We start from the raw sequence: 20,378 nt of genomic DNA on the forward strand, positions 1-20,378 counted from the left end.
TTGCTGCGGATCACACTTTAACGCTTATAGTTCCACGTGATTAGGGGTCAGAGAACATGTTCCAATTCTCAAAACTCTTTTCGCTGTACAAAATCTCCAGGAATAAAGTGTTATTGGTAGGAAGGGGCCAAATCTGAAGTTGACTAGGAAAGTTCCAGTATGAGTTCAGGAAGCCTGGTATCTGGAGATACCACTTGAGTGATAACTAAATCCTGCTTGGTCAGCTGTCTCAATATACCACCTTCCTCTCTAGGAAAATAAAGCAGCATAAGTCAAACTCTGACTGTTTTACTACCGGCATTACTAGGAGAGTAGAGTTTACTGAAATCTTTCCTCCTCTGTCCCATTCCCCTCACTGCCCCCAGGACGGGATTATCTTAAAGGGAATCCTTCCTAAACTGGTGTCTTCTTATGGTTTTAGTGGAAAACCCTGCTGAACACACCTATAAGAGAAATGGTAAGTTTACCACGTAAAAGAGATTTGTACTTGCTTAGTCCAAATTATACTGGCTGCGGGAAACCTTACTGTTTAAAGAGAAAGCAGAAGAGAAAGAAAACACAAAAAGTGTTTGTGTCTGTTCTTACAGCAACCTAACTCTGATATGTAAGTAAAGAAACTCACAGCTGTTGAAATACACCGAACTGGCATACTTAGGGAGCTGTATTTCATTTATCCACAGATAACAGGCAGTGATAAAGACTGCATTATCTTTGCTCTTTAATGACATCAATTTCACAGAGTTGAGCAGGCCTCTGAGACTGTGTACTAATCTAGGGCTCAAGCAAAGCTCCACTATGCTCAAAAGCTAAATGGCAGCTTGGCAAAGAATCCAGGGGACCCTCTGCTTCCCCTTCTCAGGCACCAGCTCCAGGCTTGCAATACTGATGCTATAAAAGCCCAGAACTGGAGTCAGGGCTGGGATGAAGAAGCAAAATGGAAATCATAAAGTGATAACCTTTTCATCTGAAAATTACATGGCAATTATATTCCAAAATCTAGAGGCACTTGTAAATCACAATTAAGGATGCCACTGTGGTCCTCCTTAGCCTGAAAAAAACCTATCTTTAGCTACAAATAGAGACTGGGATTAGAGAGAGAACTGCTTTACCGTGGAGGCATCTTTCCACCAGTAGTCTTCAGGTAGGTCTATTTCAAGAAATAATTGGTTTACCATGGCAGCTCAGACAGTAAAGAATCTGCCTGCAATGCAGGAGACCCAGGTTCAGTCCCTGGGCTGGGAAGATACACTGGAGAAGGGAACGGCAACCCAATTTAGTATTCTTGTCTGGAGAATTCCAAAGACAGAGAAGCCTAGTGGGCCTTAGTGTATGGGGTCACAAAGAGCCAGACACGACTGACAGACTAACAGACACACACCGCACTGCTTAATGTATGAGACATCCAGTCCCAGCCAGAGACCATCGTCTCCCCAGCAGCCCCCGAAGTCTCCTACGCTTGCGCCTCCCAAGCTCCATACCTTATAAGGAGCTGCTGTACTCCCCACCACCTTCCAACAGAAAACCTCCCAACCCCCCAATGACGTTCTAGATGACAACCTGTTGCCTTCCTTCTCTTCGCCAAAGAACATCAAGTATCCGAGAAAAGGAGATGGGGTCATATTTGTGAGATAAAGAAAGGGTGGTCTCTGCTTTAAGGACAGAGTTCTGCTACTATTTCATTTCACTTTCTGTCTAAAATAAACTGCTTCAAATGGCTTTATTAGAAATTTAGAGACTTTATGAAATAGAAAGGAAAAAACAAAGAAAAAAAAATCAAATATGAGTTGAACAGTTTCCACCCTGACTTAGCGAGGCAGCAGGTTAGTCTTAAGTAGTACTGTGCTCCAATGGGTAATAGTACTTTTGAAGGGAGTGGTCATTTATTTGGGTCATTATATTAATATTTCATAGTCCCAAGATGCTAAGAGCAAATCTCCAACATGGAGTTTTTACTGTAAAGCCATCTAGCTTCGCTTGTTTTCCAGGGGATTCCTGGCTAATGTGACCTGAGCTTCCGCAAGACTGCCAAGGGGAAGCTGTGGTCCAGCTTGTGGTGGGAAGCCCTTTCCCACTGTGATTAGGAAAGCAATTCACAGGAGCCTGGGAAACCGCCTTGGGCTCACCTGCTGAGCCCCTGGAGGCTAGCCTGGGGCCTGGGCAGGAAAGCACCACTCACAGTACGCTCCACCCACCACTCGGTGAATCCCCTCCAGCAAAGCCTTCTCTCAAACCACAGGAAGCCCTCAGCAAGACCTACTGTGGCCCACAGCACTTCTCTCCCTGGGACAACCGCTTCCTTTGAATCATTACTCACAAGCATGAAAAATTTCAAACACCCAGAAAAGTGGAAAAACAGTGCCAGGAACAACCAAAGCCCACGTTCTAGACTCAATAATGGTTAATACTGCATCATATTTCACACACATACTTGCTATATACCATTTCAGAATAGACATCATGACGGATAACTCCACAATATGTAATACAGACTCCTAGACAATGACATTCTCCTACATCACAAAATCCCATAATCGTAACTGACAGGACGTTCCTGCTTAAATAGTCCACAATGAAATTCTCAAACTGTCCCCCAAATCACTGATATTCCTCCTGAATTAGAATCCAACCAAAGGTCAGGCACTGCATCTGGTTTTGTCTCTTTCACCTAGAATAATCTCTCTCTCCCTTTTATCCACTATTTTAGAATGCCAGCCACTTATTAATTTTGATGGCTTCTTTAGGAGCCTGGTAGGCTACAGTCTATGGGGTCGCAAAGAGTCGGACACAACTGAGTGACTTCACTCACTCACTTAGCTGTTGCAGGAAATTTTAAGTTTAAACTAAAGCTGTGATCACAATTGGAAGTCTAGAACAGAGATGATTTGAAGATTTAGTCCTAAAGTTGATTTCAAAGAAACCAAACCTTAAATTTATAAATACTTCAACTTTCAGCTAAGGTAAACTTACCTAAGCAGGTGGGAGAGTGGGTCTCATATTGGTCTACCTTTGCTATAAGAAAGGGCACTTGGTGGCAATCAGATGCCTCCTGGCTGAACTAGCAGCAGCTCCCTCCTGTGAGCCAGTTCAGACTTGTGACTGTTTCCAGGCTGAGGTCCTGAGTCAGGGCTCATTCACCAGGTGAAGACTTGAGTAAGATTTAATAAGACAGCATGAAGGAAGGGGCTGCTACCTATCACGTACGGACACTATCTTGGTGCTGGACTACTCCAGGAACACAGAACATACTTAAAAGATGGCGACTGCATCTGTTTTAAAGCTATTTCGTTCCGGAGAAATGATGTCGTAAGTCATGACTTCGGGAACTGTGCCTATTTGGAAAGTGATACCTGTCCTTATCAGATGGTCAAGGCTAGAAAAGTCATGAATTTGATACCATCTGTTAGAACTTAAAGGACAAACTAAGTATGACACGGGGGCCTTGGGAAAAGACTTTATGGAGCCCTCTGAAACATTTTGTGGGTCTCAGTGTGACCTTCATCACTGCTGATGTGGGTGTGGATGCAGAAAGAAATTGTTCTGTGGGAACCAAAAACAAGAGTCCTTCATAAGTTTAAGAATACACACAGGAGCCTAGTCTAAGACCACAACTGGGAAACAATTTGGGTGGGTAAATGGAATATTTGGTCCTGGGTTAAAAATTTCACTTATTACCCAAGACATTTAGAGACTCCAAAAAATTTCCCTTGAGATAACATTTCATGTCTTTAAATAAGGACAGTACTGGACTCTGAGTCACAATAAAGCTATGTCTATTTGATGCCAAAACAAATGGGCAAACTGGTTAGATCCATTAAAAAGAAAAAAACCAAACAAAACAAAACTTGTGAACAAAATAATTACTTGTGGCCAAATTTAGTCAGGAAAAAAACAAAACAAATTTTCTACCTGTAGCCTCACTACCTATAACCTGAGAGACTCTGTATGTAATACCACTGGCCACATGCTATTATTATTTACAAGATGCATCGGTTCAGTTCCGTTCAGTTCAGTTGCTCAGCCATGTCCAGCTCTTCGCGACCCCATGGACTGCAGCACGCCAGGCTTCCCTGTCCATCACCAGCTCTCCATGCTTGCTCAAATGCACGTCCATCGAGTCGGTGATGCCATCCAACCATCTCACCCTCTGTCGTCCCCTTCTCCTCTTGCCTTCAGTCTTTCCCAGCATCAGGGTTTTTCAAATGAGTTGGTTCTTCCCCTCAGGTGGCCAAAGTATTGGAGTTTCAGCTTCAGCATCAGTCCTTCCAATAAACACCCAGGACTGATTTCCTTTAGGGTGGACTGGTTGGATCTCCCTGCAGTCCAAGGGACTCAAGAGTCTTCTCCAGCACCACAGTTCAAAAGCATTGATTCTTCTGTGCTCAGCTTTCTTTATGGTCCAGCTCTCGCATCCATACATGACTACTGGAAAAACCATAGCTTTGACTAGACGGACCTTTGTTGGTAATGTCTCTGCTTTTTAATATGCTATTCAGGTTGGTCACAGCTTTTCTTCCAAGGAGCAAGCATTTTTAATTTCACGGCTGCAGTCACCATCCACAGTGATTTTGGAGCTGCCAAAAATTAAATCTCTCACTGTTTCCATTGTTTCCCCATCTATTTGCCATGAAGTGATGGGACCAGATGCCATGATCTTAGTTTTTTGAAAGTTGAGTTTTAAGCCAACTTTTTCACTCTCCTCTTTCACTTTCATTAAGAGGCTCTTTGGTTCTTCTTCGCTTTCTGCCATAAGGGTGGTGTCATCTGCACATCTGAAGTTACTGATATTTCTCCCGGCAATCTTGATTCCAGCTTGTGCTTCCTCCAGCCCAGCGTTTCTCATGATGTACTCTGCATATAAGTTAAATAAGCAGGGTGACAACAAACAGCTTTGATGTACCCCTTTTCCTATTTGGAACCCGTTTGTTGTTCCATGTTGCATTCTAACTGTTGTTTCCTGACCTGCGTATAGGTTTCTCAAGAGGCAGGTCAAGTGATCTGGTATTCCCATCTCTTTAAGAATTTTCCAACAGACTGAGACATTATCACTTCAGATTTTTTTCCCATACTGCTTTCCTACTTTTTTGTTTATAAGAGTATATATAACCCTTAACATTAAATATGAAAACTGTGCTTAGATAATATTCAAGCACAGATGAAATGATATTCAAAACAATGGTTCCCCACAGTAATGATGGGAGTCATGCGATACTGGATATTTATAAAACTCAAAGTTACCAACAAAGTCCTTCACTCACATTTATATAACTATGTACAAAAGAAACAGACTTTTAACAAGTCTTCTGAATGAAGCAGCTAGTTTGAACTCTTGGCTCTTGAAACAGGTCCTCTGCAAAATCTGTCAAACTTCCCGTGCCCAACATGAGGAAATACCAGATGAACCGTGAGCTCTGTGGGCTCTGTGTCTTGCAGTGGGTGCACTGCAGCTTCGACAACCATATGCATCGAGTTCTTGAACCACGGCACTATTCCAACAGGATCACAGACTCACAGGACAGGAAAGATCTTTGAGAAGTCGCCTGGTCCACTTCTTGCTTAGTAGTCAGACCATATTTAAACCACATTTTAAAAACAATCCTGAAAATGAAAAATGCCATGCCTGTGTGTGGGCAAGTCAGTTCTTCCTTTATCACTGGAGCTGAAGTTGCAGACTAAAATGCTTAAGGGGCAAGGCAGATAACAGGAAGGGCTGGGTTCTGACATGGAGAACTGGAGAAAGCACACAGCTGGTTTAAAGAGGGGCAGTCGCTTCGGAATTCCAGCCATCAGCTGCCACTAAAAGTCTGGCACAGGATACTAGATTTTAAGCCTTGCCAGAAAAGCTGGAAATCTAAATTTTCATGTGAGACCTCCCAAATTTCAAATTAGCAATGAATTCAAACTTTTAAAATATACTCTACAGTCCAAAGAAAGTGTTCCCAAGGGCCGCTTTGGCGTCACACTGTCAGTTTGCAATCTTTAATCTGAGTCACTCACACTCTAGCTGAAGTTCATTTTCCTGTGTCTTGTCTTCAGCAGAGTTGAAGGAAAGCTGGCCGCTATCACGTGCTTGGAGACAGGTATTCAGTTTCAATGCAGTCATTTACTCTAAGCTAAATAAACTCAGGTCCTTGACCTCACTACACAGGATGTATTTATCTACATTTAATCATCTTTCTGACACTTCTAAGTCCTGATGGTAAAGCTACACAATTAACGGTCTGATTCAATGTGGGGGAAAACGAAAAGATTATACCATTTCAGAAAACAATAATTGCATGAAGGTGTGAGATCTGTATTTTTAAAAAACAGAAAAGCTCACATTTAGGAAAAAAAGGACTTGAAAAGATTTGAGTAACATATCATATTCTTGGTTGGAAGGCTTAACCAGTGTTAAGACGTGAATTGTCCCTATATTTATTTATTTCACAAACATGTACTAAGTGACTATTATGCACCAGACAATTCCAATCAAAATCAGAATGAAAATGTTATTTCTGTGCATGAAAGGAGGAGGCAGTTTGGAAGTTGCCGAAAAGAATTTGAAAAGATAATCTCAAAGAAGACTGAAAATAAAATAGATACAAAATACGGGGAAAATTAAAAATGAAAAAAAAATCTAATTAAAAGTAATATACACTTAATGTATTAAAAAAAAAACTAAACAGAAACAAAAAAGAGGCACAAAGAGATGGTTAAATCAGCAAAAATCCAACCACTCAGAGACAGTCACTTGTCACCTTAACTTCAATATCCTCCAGATCTTTTCTCAAGATATATAATCACACACATATTCTTCTCTTTTTACACAAATGGAGACAGGTTAGAAATGCTGCTTTATAATCTGATTTTTTAACAAGTCTCAAAGTTATGTACATTGACTTTGTGTATGGTGTACATTAGGAATCCACTTTTTTTCTTTCCCCAGTTCTCTATTGAACAGTCTCTATTTCCCCAATTCTCTATTGAACAGTCTAATAGAAGGTCCCCAGTGATCTGAAATGCCAGCTCTGTCATATCTAAACTGGTCTTTCTGAGTCATTCTATTCCATTGACTAGGAGTCAGGGCACACTGTGTTCATTACCTGAGCTTTATTGATAAATCGCAATACCCATTAGTGCAAGTTTCTCTCCTGACCCTCAACATGGTTTCCATTCTTCATAAAATCACTTGGAGTTACTCTTGGTCCTTCATAGTGTCATACAGCTTTTAGTATTAGCTTGTCAAACTTCATGAAAACAACTCTGTTGGGAGCTGTGGTTAGAAAGGCCTTCCATCTATAGATTAAGTTGGGGAAAATAAGATCTTTATGATAATGAGATTTCGTATGCATTTAACATGGTAAGTCTCCCAGTTATTTTTAAGGACTTTTAAAATGTCTTTTGATAAAGTTTAAAAATTTTCTACATAAATTTATTGCATACTTTAATAAGTTTATTATGAGGAACTTCCTATTTTTTTTTATTGCTACTGCTATACATACCAGCTCCTAAAAATTACATTTTCCAACTGTCTGCTATAATAAAGTGATTTCTATATGCTGACCTACAGCCGAAAAACATATTAAATCTTAATTCTAATAATTAGTCTGTATATTTCCTTTAGACTTTTCTATGTATACATTTACCCCCCAAAATTTTGGTCTTTATTTCCAATATTTCATCTGTTTTATTTTCCCTGTCATTGTTTGGGCTGGAACCTCCAGTAATTGTTGAATATTGTAGTAACCACCTTTGTGGTCCTCACAGTTATAAAAGGACTGCTTTTAATGTTTTACCACTGAGAACAATATTTGCTATAGACTTTTGCAGACATGATCCTAATCTTTCCAAGAATTTTTATCATGAATGATAGCTAGTTTTTTTCAATCTAGTTACCATATGCATTGTTCTCCTATAACATATTAATGCTGTAAATACTAATAGGCTTTCTAATTGGAACCAACGTGGCATCAGGTGATGATTCTTCTTCCACGTCGTCAAATTTAGGTTGTTAACATTTAGTTTAGGATTTCTATTTTTATTGTTTCAGTGAGACTGACTTGTAATTTTCCTCTCTTGTATTGTCCTTATCTGGTTTTAGTGTCAAGTTATGCTAAAATGAGTTGGAAATGTTAGCTATTATTCTTTTATACAAAATTGGAATTACCTATTTCTTAAATTTTGAGGGAATTCCCTGGTAAAATGTTCAGATCTGGTACTTCTGAAATAGTGGTCTAAGTTCTTTAACAGGGGTTATTAAGGTTTTCTATTTATTCTTTTTTTGGCCGCACTTTGGGGCATCAGGGGTTTCCCTGGTGGCTCAGACAGTGAAGAATCTGCCTGCAATGCGAGAGACCTGGATTCACTCACTGGATTGAGAAGACTCCCCTACCCATTCAAGTTTTTTTTGCCTGGAGAATTCCAGGGACAGAGAAGCCGGTCTAACATTGACTAACACTTAAGTCTTGGGTGTTTTGGAATTTACTACAATATATACAGGATCTTTTGAAAAATTTATCCTGCTGGGATGCTGAGCTTTCTTAAACCAGAGAACATATGAACATATCCCTCACTGCTTTTAGAAAGCTGTTAGTCTTTTTCACTTCAATTCTTGCCTCCTAGTGTCTTTTTTACTGTTTCCTGGAACTTTGATTTTTTTTTTTTTAATGATAAATTTGTTTTCTCCTTTCCCAGTTTCCAGAATCCTGCTAAAACTTTGACTAATGTGAAATTGCCACATTCCATTCCAGAAAAGTGTGAAAGTGAAAGTGTGAAAGTGCTAGTCACTCAGTCATGTCCCACTCTTTGTGACCCCATGGACTGTAGCCCTCCATGCTTCTCTGTCTATGGACTTCTCCAGGCAAGAATACCACAGTGGGTTGCCATTTCCTTCTCCAGGGATCTTTCAAACCCAGGGATCGAATCCAGGTCTCCTGTATGGCAGGTGGATTCTTTACTATCTAAGCCACCAGGGAAGCCCAATTCAAATTCCTACCAGGAGTATACAATCATGTCCATTTCCCCACATTCACACCAATACTGGACCTTCAAATACAGAACAGGTGCGCGTGGCTTCACCACTGCTCACGGCTTTTTAATCTCTATTTCTTTGACTGCAAGTAAGGACAAGCTTTATTTCAGATTCATTTGTATTTGTACACATCTTCTGTTTATTTCTATTAGGGAACAGAGCTTTTCTGAAGTTATCTTTTACACTGATTTATAAGCATAATTTTATAAGAACTACATTGACCTTTAACTGAAAATTTTTTCTTCCCATAGTATCACTTATATTTTAATTGTTTATAGTATTTTTATTTGGCCAAAGTATTTTCCAATTTTATTTAGTCAAATACATGTCTTGTTTTGAAATTCTGATATAAAGCTTTTTCTCATGCCAAAAAGACAACAAAATCACTTACATTATCATTTTCTTATGATATTTTTACCTTATGTTTAAGTAAAACATTACAAACTAGTGGCCTACGAAGGTGCACATGGTGTTATCAAAGTTTCTAAATCAGTTACAAGCATTTTAAGGATTCAGAAAGTTTACATGAAAATATGGACTTCCAGCTCTGCTTGAAAAGTCAGAATATGTAGCACAATGGGCCTGCATTTCCATGATGGCACAGAGTGGCAGAAACTGGTAGAAGTTCTCGCAAGCCAAGTGGGGCGAGATGAGGATCGCAGGTCGTCACAGGACTAATGAGAAAGGGACATGTTCAAGGGACATTTCAGGGACAGAAGCAGAAACAGGTTTGGTGGTCGACAACCAACGAGGGCAGAGGGGGGTCCTGGCTTTGTTGATGGGGTGAGTGGAGGCCTGTAAGGGAACGGGGTGGGGGTCTGGTGGTGGTGGAGATCAGTAAGACCATGACCCAAGCTTCAGACAGTGAACACAGCTGTCTGGGAAGCACACAGAAATGAGGCATGGACTTCAGAGGGACGTGAAGACCGGAGACAGATGCTGAGTCAACTCTGGCCAAAGGGCAAAAACATCCACCGTGGAGCACATCAAAAGAGACATGAAGAGGACAAGGAGACGTGGCCGGACAGGAGAGGGGTAACCAGGGCAGAGAGGTCTTAGAAGGTAAGGGAAAAGAGTTTCAAGATCAAATGCATTAGCAAAGGCAGGAAAACACCGAAACACTAGGAGCTGACAAACAAGAGGTGGCTGAGAGCACTTCTGAGGTAACTCCACAGCAGAAGGATGAATGAGGCTGATAAAGAGGGCACAAAGGGACAAGCGTCTATTCTAGGCACTCTGCAAAGATCAGGAGCTCCAGGGGAAACTGCAGAAGTGAAGGCAGAGCATCACACATCCCTGTTTCGCTGCCCAGGCTCTGCTGGCCTTCTCAGCAGGCCCGCCTCTCAGTCACTAAGGCCCTCACTGTGGTTCTGGCCTTCGCACAGGCAGTCACTGCTTTCTCCTCTGGGTGGAAGTAAGCTGTTTTCTGTTCTCTATCTGCTACTCAGCCTATGTCTGCAATGAGCGTTCCTCTCAGGGTTGTCAGTCATTTGGGATTTGTATCTCCTTTACTAGGCGCTAGGTCTTTTTGCCATTTTTGATGCACTCATCCAGCCATGGATAAAAACACCAAATATGTCCAACATTTACCATCAATCCTACTGTCTCTTCTAGTTATTAAATAAACCACTGTGAAGTTCAAGCAACCATCTATGGGTCTTGAGTTTTTCCAGCTCCCAAGCATGAGCTCCCTGCCCATATCTAAATCACTTGGGGAATCTGAATCTCCAAAGCTAGGGTCTTTGACACATGCATAGGATTCCTGCAACCCTCATATCTGATAATCTATGTAGAGCTGGGGAGGTGCCAGAGAACTGGATTGCTTTTAGAAAGCTCCAGGGGATTCTGATGCACAGTTTAGGGTTGGAAGTCACTGCTCTAAATCTTATTTTGCTGATTTACTGGTCTGTTATAATGAAATTAGTAGCAAGAGGCTTGCTAGAGTAATGGTGGTACTTTACAAAGTTCTTGGAAGACAAAAACAAAACCCAAGTTCTGTAAGTGAATATAAGAGAGAAACTGCCCTGGTTCCTTAAACACAAACAAATAGGCCTTTAGCAAGAATACTATATCAACAGTGAAGAGGCATAGAGAGAAAACTAATTTCTAAGGCACTCAATGCCCAGACTACCAAGACAATTTATGAGAAGCCAGTGCATATCAGCTCAATTATTATCGCACCTCTGGAAGATTTCAAAGAACACCTCTCATGCCTTCGTTTTCTTTTCTCTTTCTTAACTGCCCGCTGATCAAGTTTTTCATATGGAAAAAAACCCAAAAACCTCACCACCTGCTTTTCCTTTTTTTTTATCTTCCATAAGTCCTTAGAGTTCACACAAAATGTACATCATTTTGATATGTAAAAATTAAAGCGATAGATATATAATGACATGATCTTAATTAAGATGCTAAATCAGATCTCATAGAGGCTCTGGTTAAAAAAGGAACCAACTATGGATGCTACAGGCAAAGTTTAGAAGAATATATAATGTGGTCTTTTAAACTTTGTTTTGCTTATGTTTACTATAGTTCAGTTCAGTTTAGTTTAGTCACTCAGTCGTGTCCAGCTCTTTGCGACCCCATGAACTGCAGCACACCAGGCCTCCCTGTCCATCACCAACTGCCGGAGTCCACCCAAACCCATGTCCATTGAGTTGATTTTGCCATCCAACCATCTCATCCTCTGTTGTCCCCTTCTCCTCCTGCCCTCAATCTTTCCCAGCATCAGAGTCTTTTAAATGAGTCAGCTCTTCGCATCAGGTGGCCAAAGTATTGGAGTTTCAGCTTCAACATCAGTCCTACCAATGAACATTCAGGACTGATCTCCTTTAGGATGGATTGGTTGGATCTCCTTGCAATCCAAGGGACTCTCAAGAGCCTTCTCCAATACCACAGTTCAAAAGCATCAATTCTTCTGCACTCAGCTTTCTTTATAGTCCAACTCTCATATCCATACATGACTACTGGAAAAACCATAGCCTTGACTAGACGGACCTTTGTTGGCAAAGTAATGTCTCTGCTTTTCAATATGCTGTCTAGGTTGGTCATAACTTTCCTTCCAAGGAGTAAGGGTCTTTTGATTTCATGGCTGCAATCACCTTCTGCAGTGATTTTGGAGCCCAGAAAAATAAAGTCAGCCACTGTTTCCCCATCTATTTGCCATGAAGTGATGGATGCCATGATCTTCGTTTTCTGAATGTTGAGCTTTAAACCAACTTTTTCACTCTCCTCTTTCACTTTCTTCAAGAGGCTCTTTAGTTCTTCACTTTCTGCCATAAGGGTGGTGTCATCTGCATATCTGAGGTTATTGATATTTCTCCTGGCAATCTTGATTCCAGCTTGTACTTCCTCCAGCCCAGAGTTTCTCATGATGTATTCTGCATCTAAGTTAAATAAGCATGGTGACGGTATACAGCCTTGACGTACTACAGTAGAAATATCAAAAGAACCAATGGAAAATACTGACTGATAAAAAGATCATAAAAAAAACTCCATTATCGCCACATATACATTGTTAATATGAGCGTAAAAGAGATACAACCAAGCATCTTGTGCTGCCCAATGAGAGGCTATGGTAAGTACAGCCCAACTACCACAGAGGGCTCCCGCACGAGGAACCACAGGGGACCTGACTTCATCAAAGCACTCACTGCCAGGCTTCGGGAAACGCAGGGCTGGAAGAGCATGTGAACATCACCATGTAGATGGAGCCAAACCCCAAATGTGGGAAATTCCAGAGGACACTTGACCCAGTTTCTTCAACAAGTAAATAACATGGAAAAAAAAGCTGGGAGGAGTGTTCTCATGGTTCAAAGAGATATTTATCTTAGGTAAAGAGAATCAGCGGAATGCAATCAATGTGTAGATCAACTTTGTTTGGACCCTGATTTGAACAAACCAATTATAAAAGAATTGAAGAGATACTCAGAGAACTCTGAAAACAGACTATATATCTGATGACATCAATATATTTCTTTTCTTGGGTGGCACTCTGATCATTAAAAAAAAAAACTCATCTTTTAGAGCTATACATATTGAATCATTTTTGTGTAAAATAATATGATATCTAGCATTTACTTTAAAATAATTGGGGGGAGGGACAGGAAAAAGCAGAAATGAAATAACATCGGCCATATGTTAAAAATGTGATGCTGGACGATGGAAGTGGGGGTTCACTGTATGATTCTATTGTTGTATGTATTTGAAATTTCTAAGTTATGAGTGAAGATTCTTTTGAATAAGCTTAAGTTTTTAAAAAAGAAACACCATCACTGGATGAAAATATTCAAGAATCTTAAAAAGATGCATATTTTTCTTTTAAATATTTTGTGTTGACAACAGTTTTCTTTCAAAGTCTCAGAACATAAATCTTGATTAAAGCTTGCTTTTCGAGGTAATTTGCTCATTTTAGAAATAATATTTTATAAAGAATGCAAAAGTATTCTTTATATGTTGTGAAATTCAGCAGTAATCTTTAGAATCATCTTTTCTAAGGAGATTAAAAGGCAACCGAAGCAGAAATAGCCCAACAGGTAACTGTAAAGCTCTATCTTTATGAAGCCTCAGTAAACACACTGCTGTACTTACAACAGGAATTGTAACCTCACTCTGAGCTTCTTTAACTATTAGCAGCCCAAGCTGAAAATATAACTTGATTACAGATATACTTATATGGATAGGTATAGATACAGATATATATATTTTGCAGACTCAAGCCACAACACCAAAATTAAGTATGGAATGAAAAAGTCCACCATTCTTTAAAAAATACAGCCTTGCAGTAAAATGAGCATACTGCTAAAAACTGAATCTGAGAAATCTGACAGGCTGAGCTCAAGGAGACGTTCCCACTAAAAACATAGAATCCCGGTAAAAGAAAGAGCAGGTTTAAATACATGGCTAAGACTGAAAGAAAGGGAGGTGTCCAGGAAATAGGAGGAATGGAGAGGGCCAGATAGAACTGCAGGGAGCAGACCCTCTCAGGCCCGTGGAGAGGGCCAGATGCGCCCGGGTGAGGACTGAGCTGTCCCCGGCCATACCCCGTGCGGCCGCCCAGCCCTGGGAGGAGGCGCTGCTCCATCCTTCCATGAAAACCCCATTCCCACTTGACTTGTCTATTTTTCTTTTGCTGAATGCTGAGAACTCACCATCCCCTGAGGCTCCACAAAGCCTCCCAGAACGTTTCATTATCCCAAACCTCCCAGCTTCCTGGCGGTGCCTCCCACAGAACCACTTTCCTTCCCCTGTTCTTTCTCTCTCCCCTTACGTTTTCAAGATCACGCTTAAACTCACTTGACTGCGGTCTGAGACACAGGTCCCTGTTCTTTTCACAGAACTTTCTCTCTTCCCTTAGTGGCTTTTATGAGAAGGGCTACATGATGCGAGCCTCTCCACTTGCTATCTGAAGATGCTTGGCCCTCTGTAGGATCTGGAGTGGTCCATGGGGAGTCCTGGGGCTCTCAGTGGGGTCCTGGAACTGCTGTGAGCCTCAAAGCTGAGGCCACCCACACAAGGGCAGGAGCTCGTGCGTTTCCTCCAGCCTCCAGCCTCCAGCCCTGCCCTGTCCCTCCCGTGCTCCTCCCTGGCTTTGCGCCACTTGCTGGGTTACTGTATTTGCCTTCACCCTTCCTCAGGGGCACTTGCCTCCCGCCAAGCCTACCATGCCCAGGTTCTACAAGAAGCTCTAGTACTTCTCAGAGTCCCCTGACATGCCAGCCTGCCCACACTTGCTGTCATCACCCCCCAGCCCCGGGCCCTGGACTTGCCCTGAGGTCCCAATCTCTGAGGCCCACTTCGTTCCCATCCACCTGTGTCTGCCAATCCACTCTGCTCATTCCCGCCATTAAAATCCCTTCTCAAGGCACTGGAGCAAGGGTCAACTTTTTCTCAGCTCCCTTCTCAAAATACAGTTTTTCTAACAAACCAACCAACAAAAACTACTGAACTTAGTGAAAATCAGAGATTCCTTGGAAATGGCAGTAAGGCCATCAGGGTTAAACAAGCTTGGGATGCTCATCTTTGCACAGAAATTCTGTTAGTCATGGAACAGAAGCTGAACATGACCGAACACATCACACTGAGGAGCTGTCAGGCAGGTGCAGGCTGGCAGCACGCTGGAGTTTCGCATAGTCTCAAGGCATTCTACTGAGAATGACTGCAGGAGAGGAGTTATAGGACCATGAATAGGAAATGTGTGTGCGTATATATATATATATATATGCTGTTCTGTCAACAGCTGTTCCTCTAACAGTAATACTCAAACCAGAGGCGTCCAAGTCCTGCTGCTCCAGCATCTACCCCAGAGAAGAGACAAAGGGCAACAACAGACGCTGCGGGAACTGCGGGTGCCAAGAAAGGGCGTGTCTAATGAAGCAAGGGGTAGAACAGACAGATTCATCTGGGAGGAGGGAGATGCCCAAGGAACTTCCCCCAAGGACATCCAGGCGGAGCGTGCAAGCGCCAGGTGGATTCCGCTAGGAGGACTGAGGATGGGTGGGGGGCACTGCACCCACGTCTGTGTAAAACCACAGGCCACTTCTGGTGGCTCCCGGGGATGCTGGTGGGCAGGGTTCAAAATGCACAGAAGGAGAGGGATGAAGGATGAGGCTGGACAGATAAGCAAAGGAGACCAGACTTTAAGTCACAGTCAACTTTACAACCTAAAGTAAAGGATTTTAATGAGAGTGACTGAGACTCATGCGTGTCCCCAGTCACACCTTACGAATACTGAATGGCTTTCCCATTAATACAAAGATCTTGACTATAACAAGAATCACTTTTCTCTTCATTGATTTGATTAAAATGGAGTAACTGGAGTTGATATATTTGTGAAAGGGTTTAATCTAAAACCTTGGCAGAATCAATAATGTTTAATTAATTAATTTAAAGTCAGGTTTTATAATGACTCTTAAAACAATTGTTTTATAATGATTGTTAAAACAACTGTTTTATAACAATTGTCAAAACAATTGCTTACAGTAATTTAAAATGGTGTTTACACTGACTAGGTTAAAACAGAGTTTTTATCCTGACCAGTAAATGTCAGCTCTAACCTTGCTGGGAAGACAAGAAAATAGTTCTTTAAAAGAATGGGAGGATGATTTAAACTTTACTACAAAGCTACTGTAATTAAAATAGTGCAACACTAGCATAAAGACAAATGAATAGAAATAGAATCCAGAGTCCAGAAACGAACCCTCTTATTTACTGTCAACTGATTTTCGACAAGGCTGCCAAAACAATTACATGAAGATAGAATAATCTTTTCAATAAATGGTATTGGGACAACTAGATATCCACATGTAAAAAAAATGAAGTTGAACCCATTTATCACATTGTATACAAAATTAATTCAAAATGGATTAATCAGCTAAATATAAGAGGCAAAACTATTAAGTCTTAAAAAATAGATACTTGTAAATGTTCACAGACTTCATGTAATTGCTTCTTGGATATGATATCAAAGGGACAAGCAATGAAAAGAAAAAAAACAGATAAATTGGACATCATCAAAATTTAAAACTTTAAGTGTTTCAAAGGATACCATCAAGAAAGTGAATGGACAATCCTTAGACAAAGAGAAAAATTTTGCAAATCATGTATCTGAAAAAGGATTTGTATCTCAAATATGTAAAGAACTCTTATAAAAATTCACTAATACAAAGGCAACTCGTTTTAAAAAATAGGCAAAGGATTTGAATAGATATCTCGTCAAAGAAAATAATCACATGGCCAACAAGTATCTGAACAGATGGAAAACATCATTAACCATCAGGAAAATGGACATCAAAACCACAAGATACTACTTCACATTCATTTGTTGTCGTCCAGTCACTCAGTCGTGTCCAAGTCTTTGGGACCCTGAGGACTGCAGCCCGCCAGGCTTCTCTGTCCACAGGATTTTCCAGGCAAGAGTACTGGAGTGGGTTGCCATTTCCTATTCCATTCACATCCACTAGGATGGCTATAATCAGAATGACAGATAATAGCAAGTGCTGACAGGATGTGGAGAAAATGGAACCCTCTTACACTTCTGGTGGGAATATAAAATGGTATAGCCACTTTGAAAAACAAGCTGAAAGCTCAGTACACTAAATACAGAGGTATAAAATAACCCAGAAACTCCATTCTTAGGTATATACTCAAAAGAATTTAAAATAAATATCCACTCAAAAACCTATACGAATGTTCATACCAGTATTATTCCTAACAGTCAAATAGTTGAAACAACCAAAATGTCCATCAACCGATGAACAAATAAATGAAAGTGATATATCCATACAATAGACTATTTTGACAGTAAAAAGAAATGAAATACTACTGGTAAATGCTACAACATGGACGAACCTGGAAAACATTACGCTACATTTAAAAGCCAGTTAACAAAAACAACATATCGTATGATTCAGCTTATACGAAAGGTCCAGACTAGGCAAAGCCACAGAAACAGCAATTGCTGATGGCAAGACGGGTGTTGGGTGAGACGGGGGGTAATGGCTTCACTGGGTGATGAAAATGTTCTCAAATGTTTTCTGGTTATGGTTGCACAGCTTTGTGAATATACAAAAACCACTGGATCGTTTATGTCCAATGAGTGAATCACCTGGTATGTGAATTATATCTCAAGAAAGCTATTATTAAAAAAAAACAAAAAAGGAGCGAGGGATGAAATGTTCTTGAGCTAAATGGATGGGAACTGTCAGTGTTTCTCACTCTTAAATCCATGAATTGGAGAGGGAGGATGATGCTTTCCTCTGGAAATGTCTGAGGCAAACTCTATAAGGCTACACAGAAACAATATTCTCCATCATCTTGCTATATTCAGCAGATGCCTTTATGAGCATAGTATGTGTCAATTCTACAGTTTTTCAACAGTAGGCCTCCTAGACCTAAGTAACCGTAACTACAAGGCAGTGTTGTCTTTTGGCCCATTAGAATACCAAACACTACTACAGCCTCCCAAAGTTTATTCAGCCCATTTTTTACTTTTCTAAAAGGCTAGGAACAAAAGATTCAATAAGTTAGAACTGGAAAAAAGCCTCTTCACGAGAAAACTATTTCTAAAGTGTACACTTTTGTTATTAAATAGTATTTTACTAAAATGAGGATAAACTGACACATTGCAACAATCTTATAGTCTCCCAGAAGTTCATATTACCTTGAAAGGAAATCCAGAAGCTGTTTTATTTTCAAACATATCTTACAGAGAAAGATTTGCTAAGTGTTTCAAAAATGTTTTCTATTTAAAAGAAACCTTTACAAGTCATTCTTGTAAATAATGAGAATTTCTCTTCCCCCAGGAGAATAATTCCTACTTCAGTGTTTCTAAGAATACACAGGGTTAAAACCATGTAAAATATATTTTCTCACAGCTGGGGGAGAGCGAAACACTGCAAATAGGAAACCAGACAGCTAGGAGGTCAAAACACTACACTTCCAGGTCAGACTTCTGGTTGCAATTAAGTAAAATTCCTACAAATATTTGGACGGAAATCATATTTTTGGTGTCTCCTTTCAGGCCTTGTAACTTTTTATTTTCTCCAGCAGCAGCTTATATTTGTGGGTTTATACATATCTATATTATGCATTGAAGACACACGGAAACACACAAACACACACTGTTATGAGTACATACACACCAACCTATGACCCCAGAACTTGGCCTCAAAGTTAAAACTAGCATCTCTTCCCAGGGATTCATTTTTTAGGTATGAGGTCGTGTGGAGCTAGTCTGGGTTTTGCTTAATGTAGACATGGATGACTTTCTCAAGACATTCCACACAATAGGTTAAGCCAAGTTTCCCATTAGTGAAATAGTTTATGATCAAATAGCTGAGATCCATTTGAAGCTGATTGGAGTTTAGGCTCTAAGTAATAACAGCACTGCACTGCAACAACAAATATAAACCAGCTCCACAATTAAGTGTGGCTGAGCAGGTATTAAATGTGCCTCTCCTCAACCCCCTGGGAATAGCCCAGGGGTTAGCAATGCTTCATGAACACCCACCTCCCTCAGAAACCTGCGGCGGATTCATTTAGAGGTGATATAAATGTCTCCTGTACCAAAGGGAGCAGGCACACTCTGCCCAGTTTATGTATTATATAAATATTATACATTTCAGTGAATATAAAATTGTCTTCATTTCAAACAATTGCAGTAGTAAGCTGAAAACAACCACTGCAGCAACCATCATTTTAGATTCTCCATCTTTATTCTGAATACAAGGGTGTCGTGTTAGGGAATTTGGGAATGAAAGCACTCCAGCTTTTAATCATCACTTGGGTTACCGTCCCCCAAATTCCCAAGATAACTAATTATCAGCTCCCAGTCCCAAAGTACAAAAGCCCCGTGTGCTCCCCTCCACTAGACACAGCCTCTTCATGTGCCCTCTGTGTCCTTCAAAGTCAAAGGATTCTTACAGACATTTAGTCAGTTAGATAACTACTATCTGTTTTCTCTCTGGAGCTTCCCAGTGGCTATTAATATTAGTGATGTGAAACTCAGTTGCGACAAGTTGTAAAATCTTGGCATTGTGATCAGAAGTCCTGGCCAAAGGAAAAGAATTTGAAGGGAACAGACAAGCTGGTAAATGCCATAAGTGCTTCCCAGACATAGGACGGCTATTGCTATAGGGCAACGGACATAAAACTCCCAAGAAATGCACAGTACATGCCAAGGTAAACAGTTTCCACTATACCTTGTCATCCCACACATTAACAAATCATATGCAACCTCTGTGAGAAATGGCCACTGCCTTCTGGGGGGGGGGGTGTGGAGAGGGGTGGGGGGTAGGGGAGGAGAACTTTCCTCATTAGTATCTGTCAAACACAGGAGAGGCTGTCACTCTTTAAGATTTTATCTGCGATTTGCCAAAGGAAAATTCAGCTTTTTAAGTAGGGGTGGGTCTCACTATCTCCTCTGACCCTCAACTGTCACCCAAACACACACACACACACACACACACACACACACACTGTGTGACAGCCAAGCCATTTGAATAATACAAGGCAAGTGTCCCAAGGGCCATATTTGCAACATGCAAGGGAAAAGCATAGTTTTCCCTGGGCAAACCATGAGAACTTTAGGCACCCCATCCAGCTGTCCACCGTTAGAAATACTGTGGCAAAACAGCTCACTCACAGAATGGTGCAGTCTCACTCCTCTCGTCAGCGGCAGGTGGCTCTCCCAACAGGGCAGGAAGCCAGCCAGTCCCACCTGCCAAGGAGGACGCATCTTTGGAAGCTCTAGTAATACATGGTCAGTCTTCATAAAGCTGATAAACGGGCTGGGCTCTCAGCCAGTTGAGAACTTCTTAAAAAAGTCTTGCAACCACCATCTGATGACAAAGAGCATTCTAGAATCATAAGA

General features: G+C 40.9%; 1 protein-coding gene across 2 annotated transcripts in view; it reads right to left on the reverse strand.

The window, feature by feature from the left end:
• Positions 1 to 20,378, reverse strand: part of LOC120869183 (SLX4 interacting protein) — a 205,425-nt gene that overhangs the window by 30,901 nt on the left and 154,146 nt on the right. The window lies entirely within an intron of this gene.

This window comes from Oryx dammah, unplaced genomic scaffold, assembly GCF_014754425.2.
Source record: "Oryx dammah isolate SB20612 unplaced genomic scaffold, SCBI_Odam_1.1 HiC_scaffold_10, whole genome shotgun sequence".
In the NCBI taxonomy this organism is placed as follows: Eukaryota; Metazoa; Chordata; class Mammalia; order Artiodactyla; family Bovidae; genus Oryx; species Oryx dammah.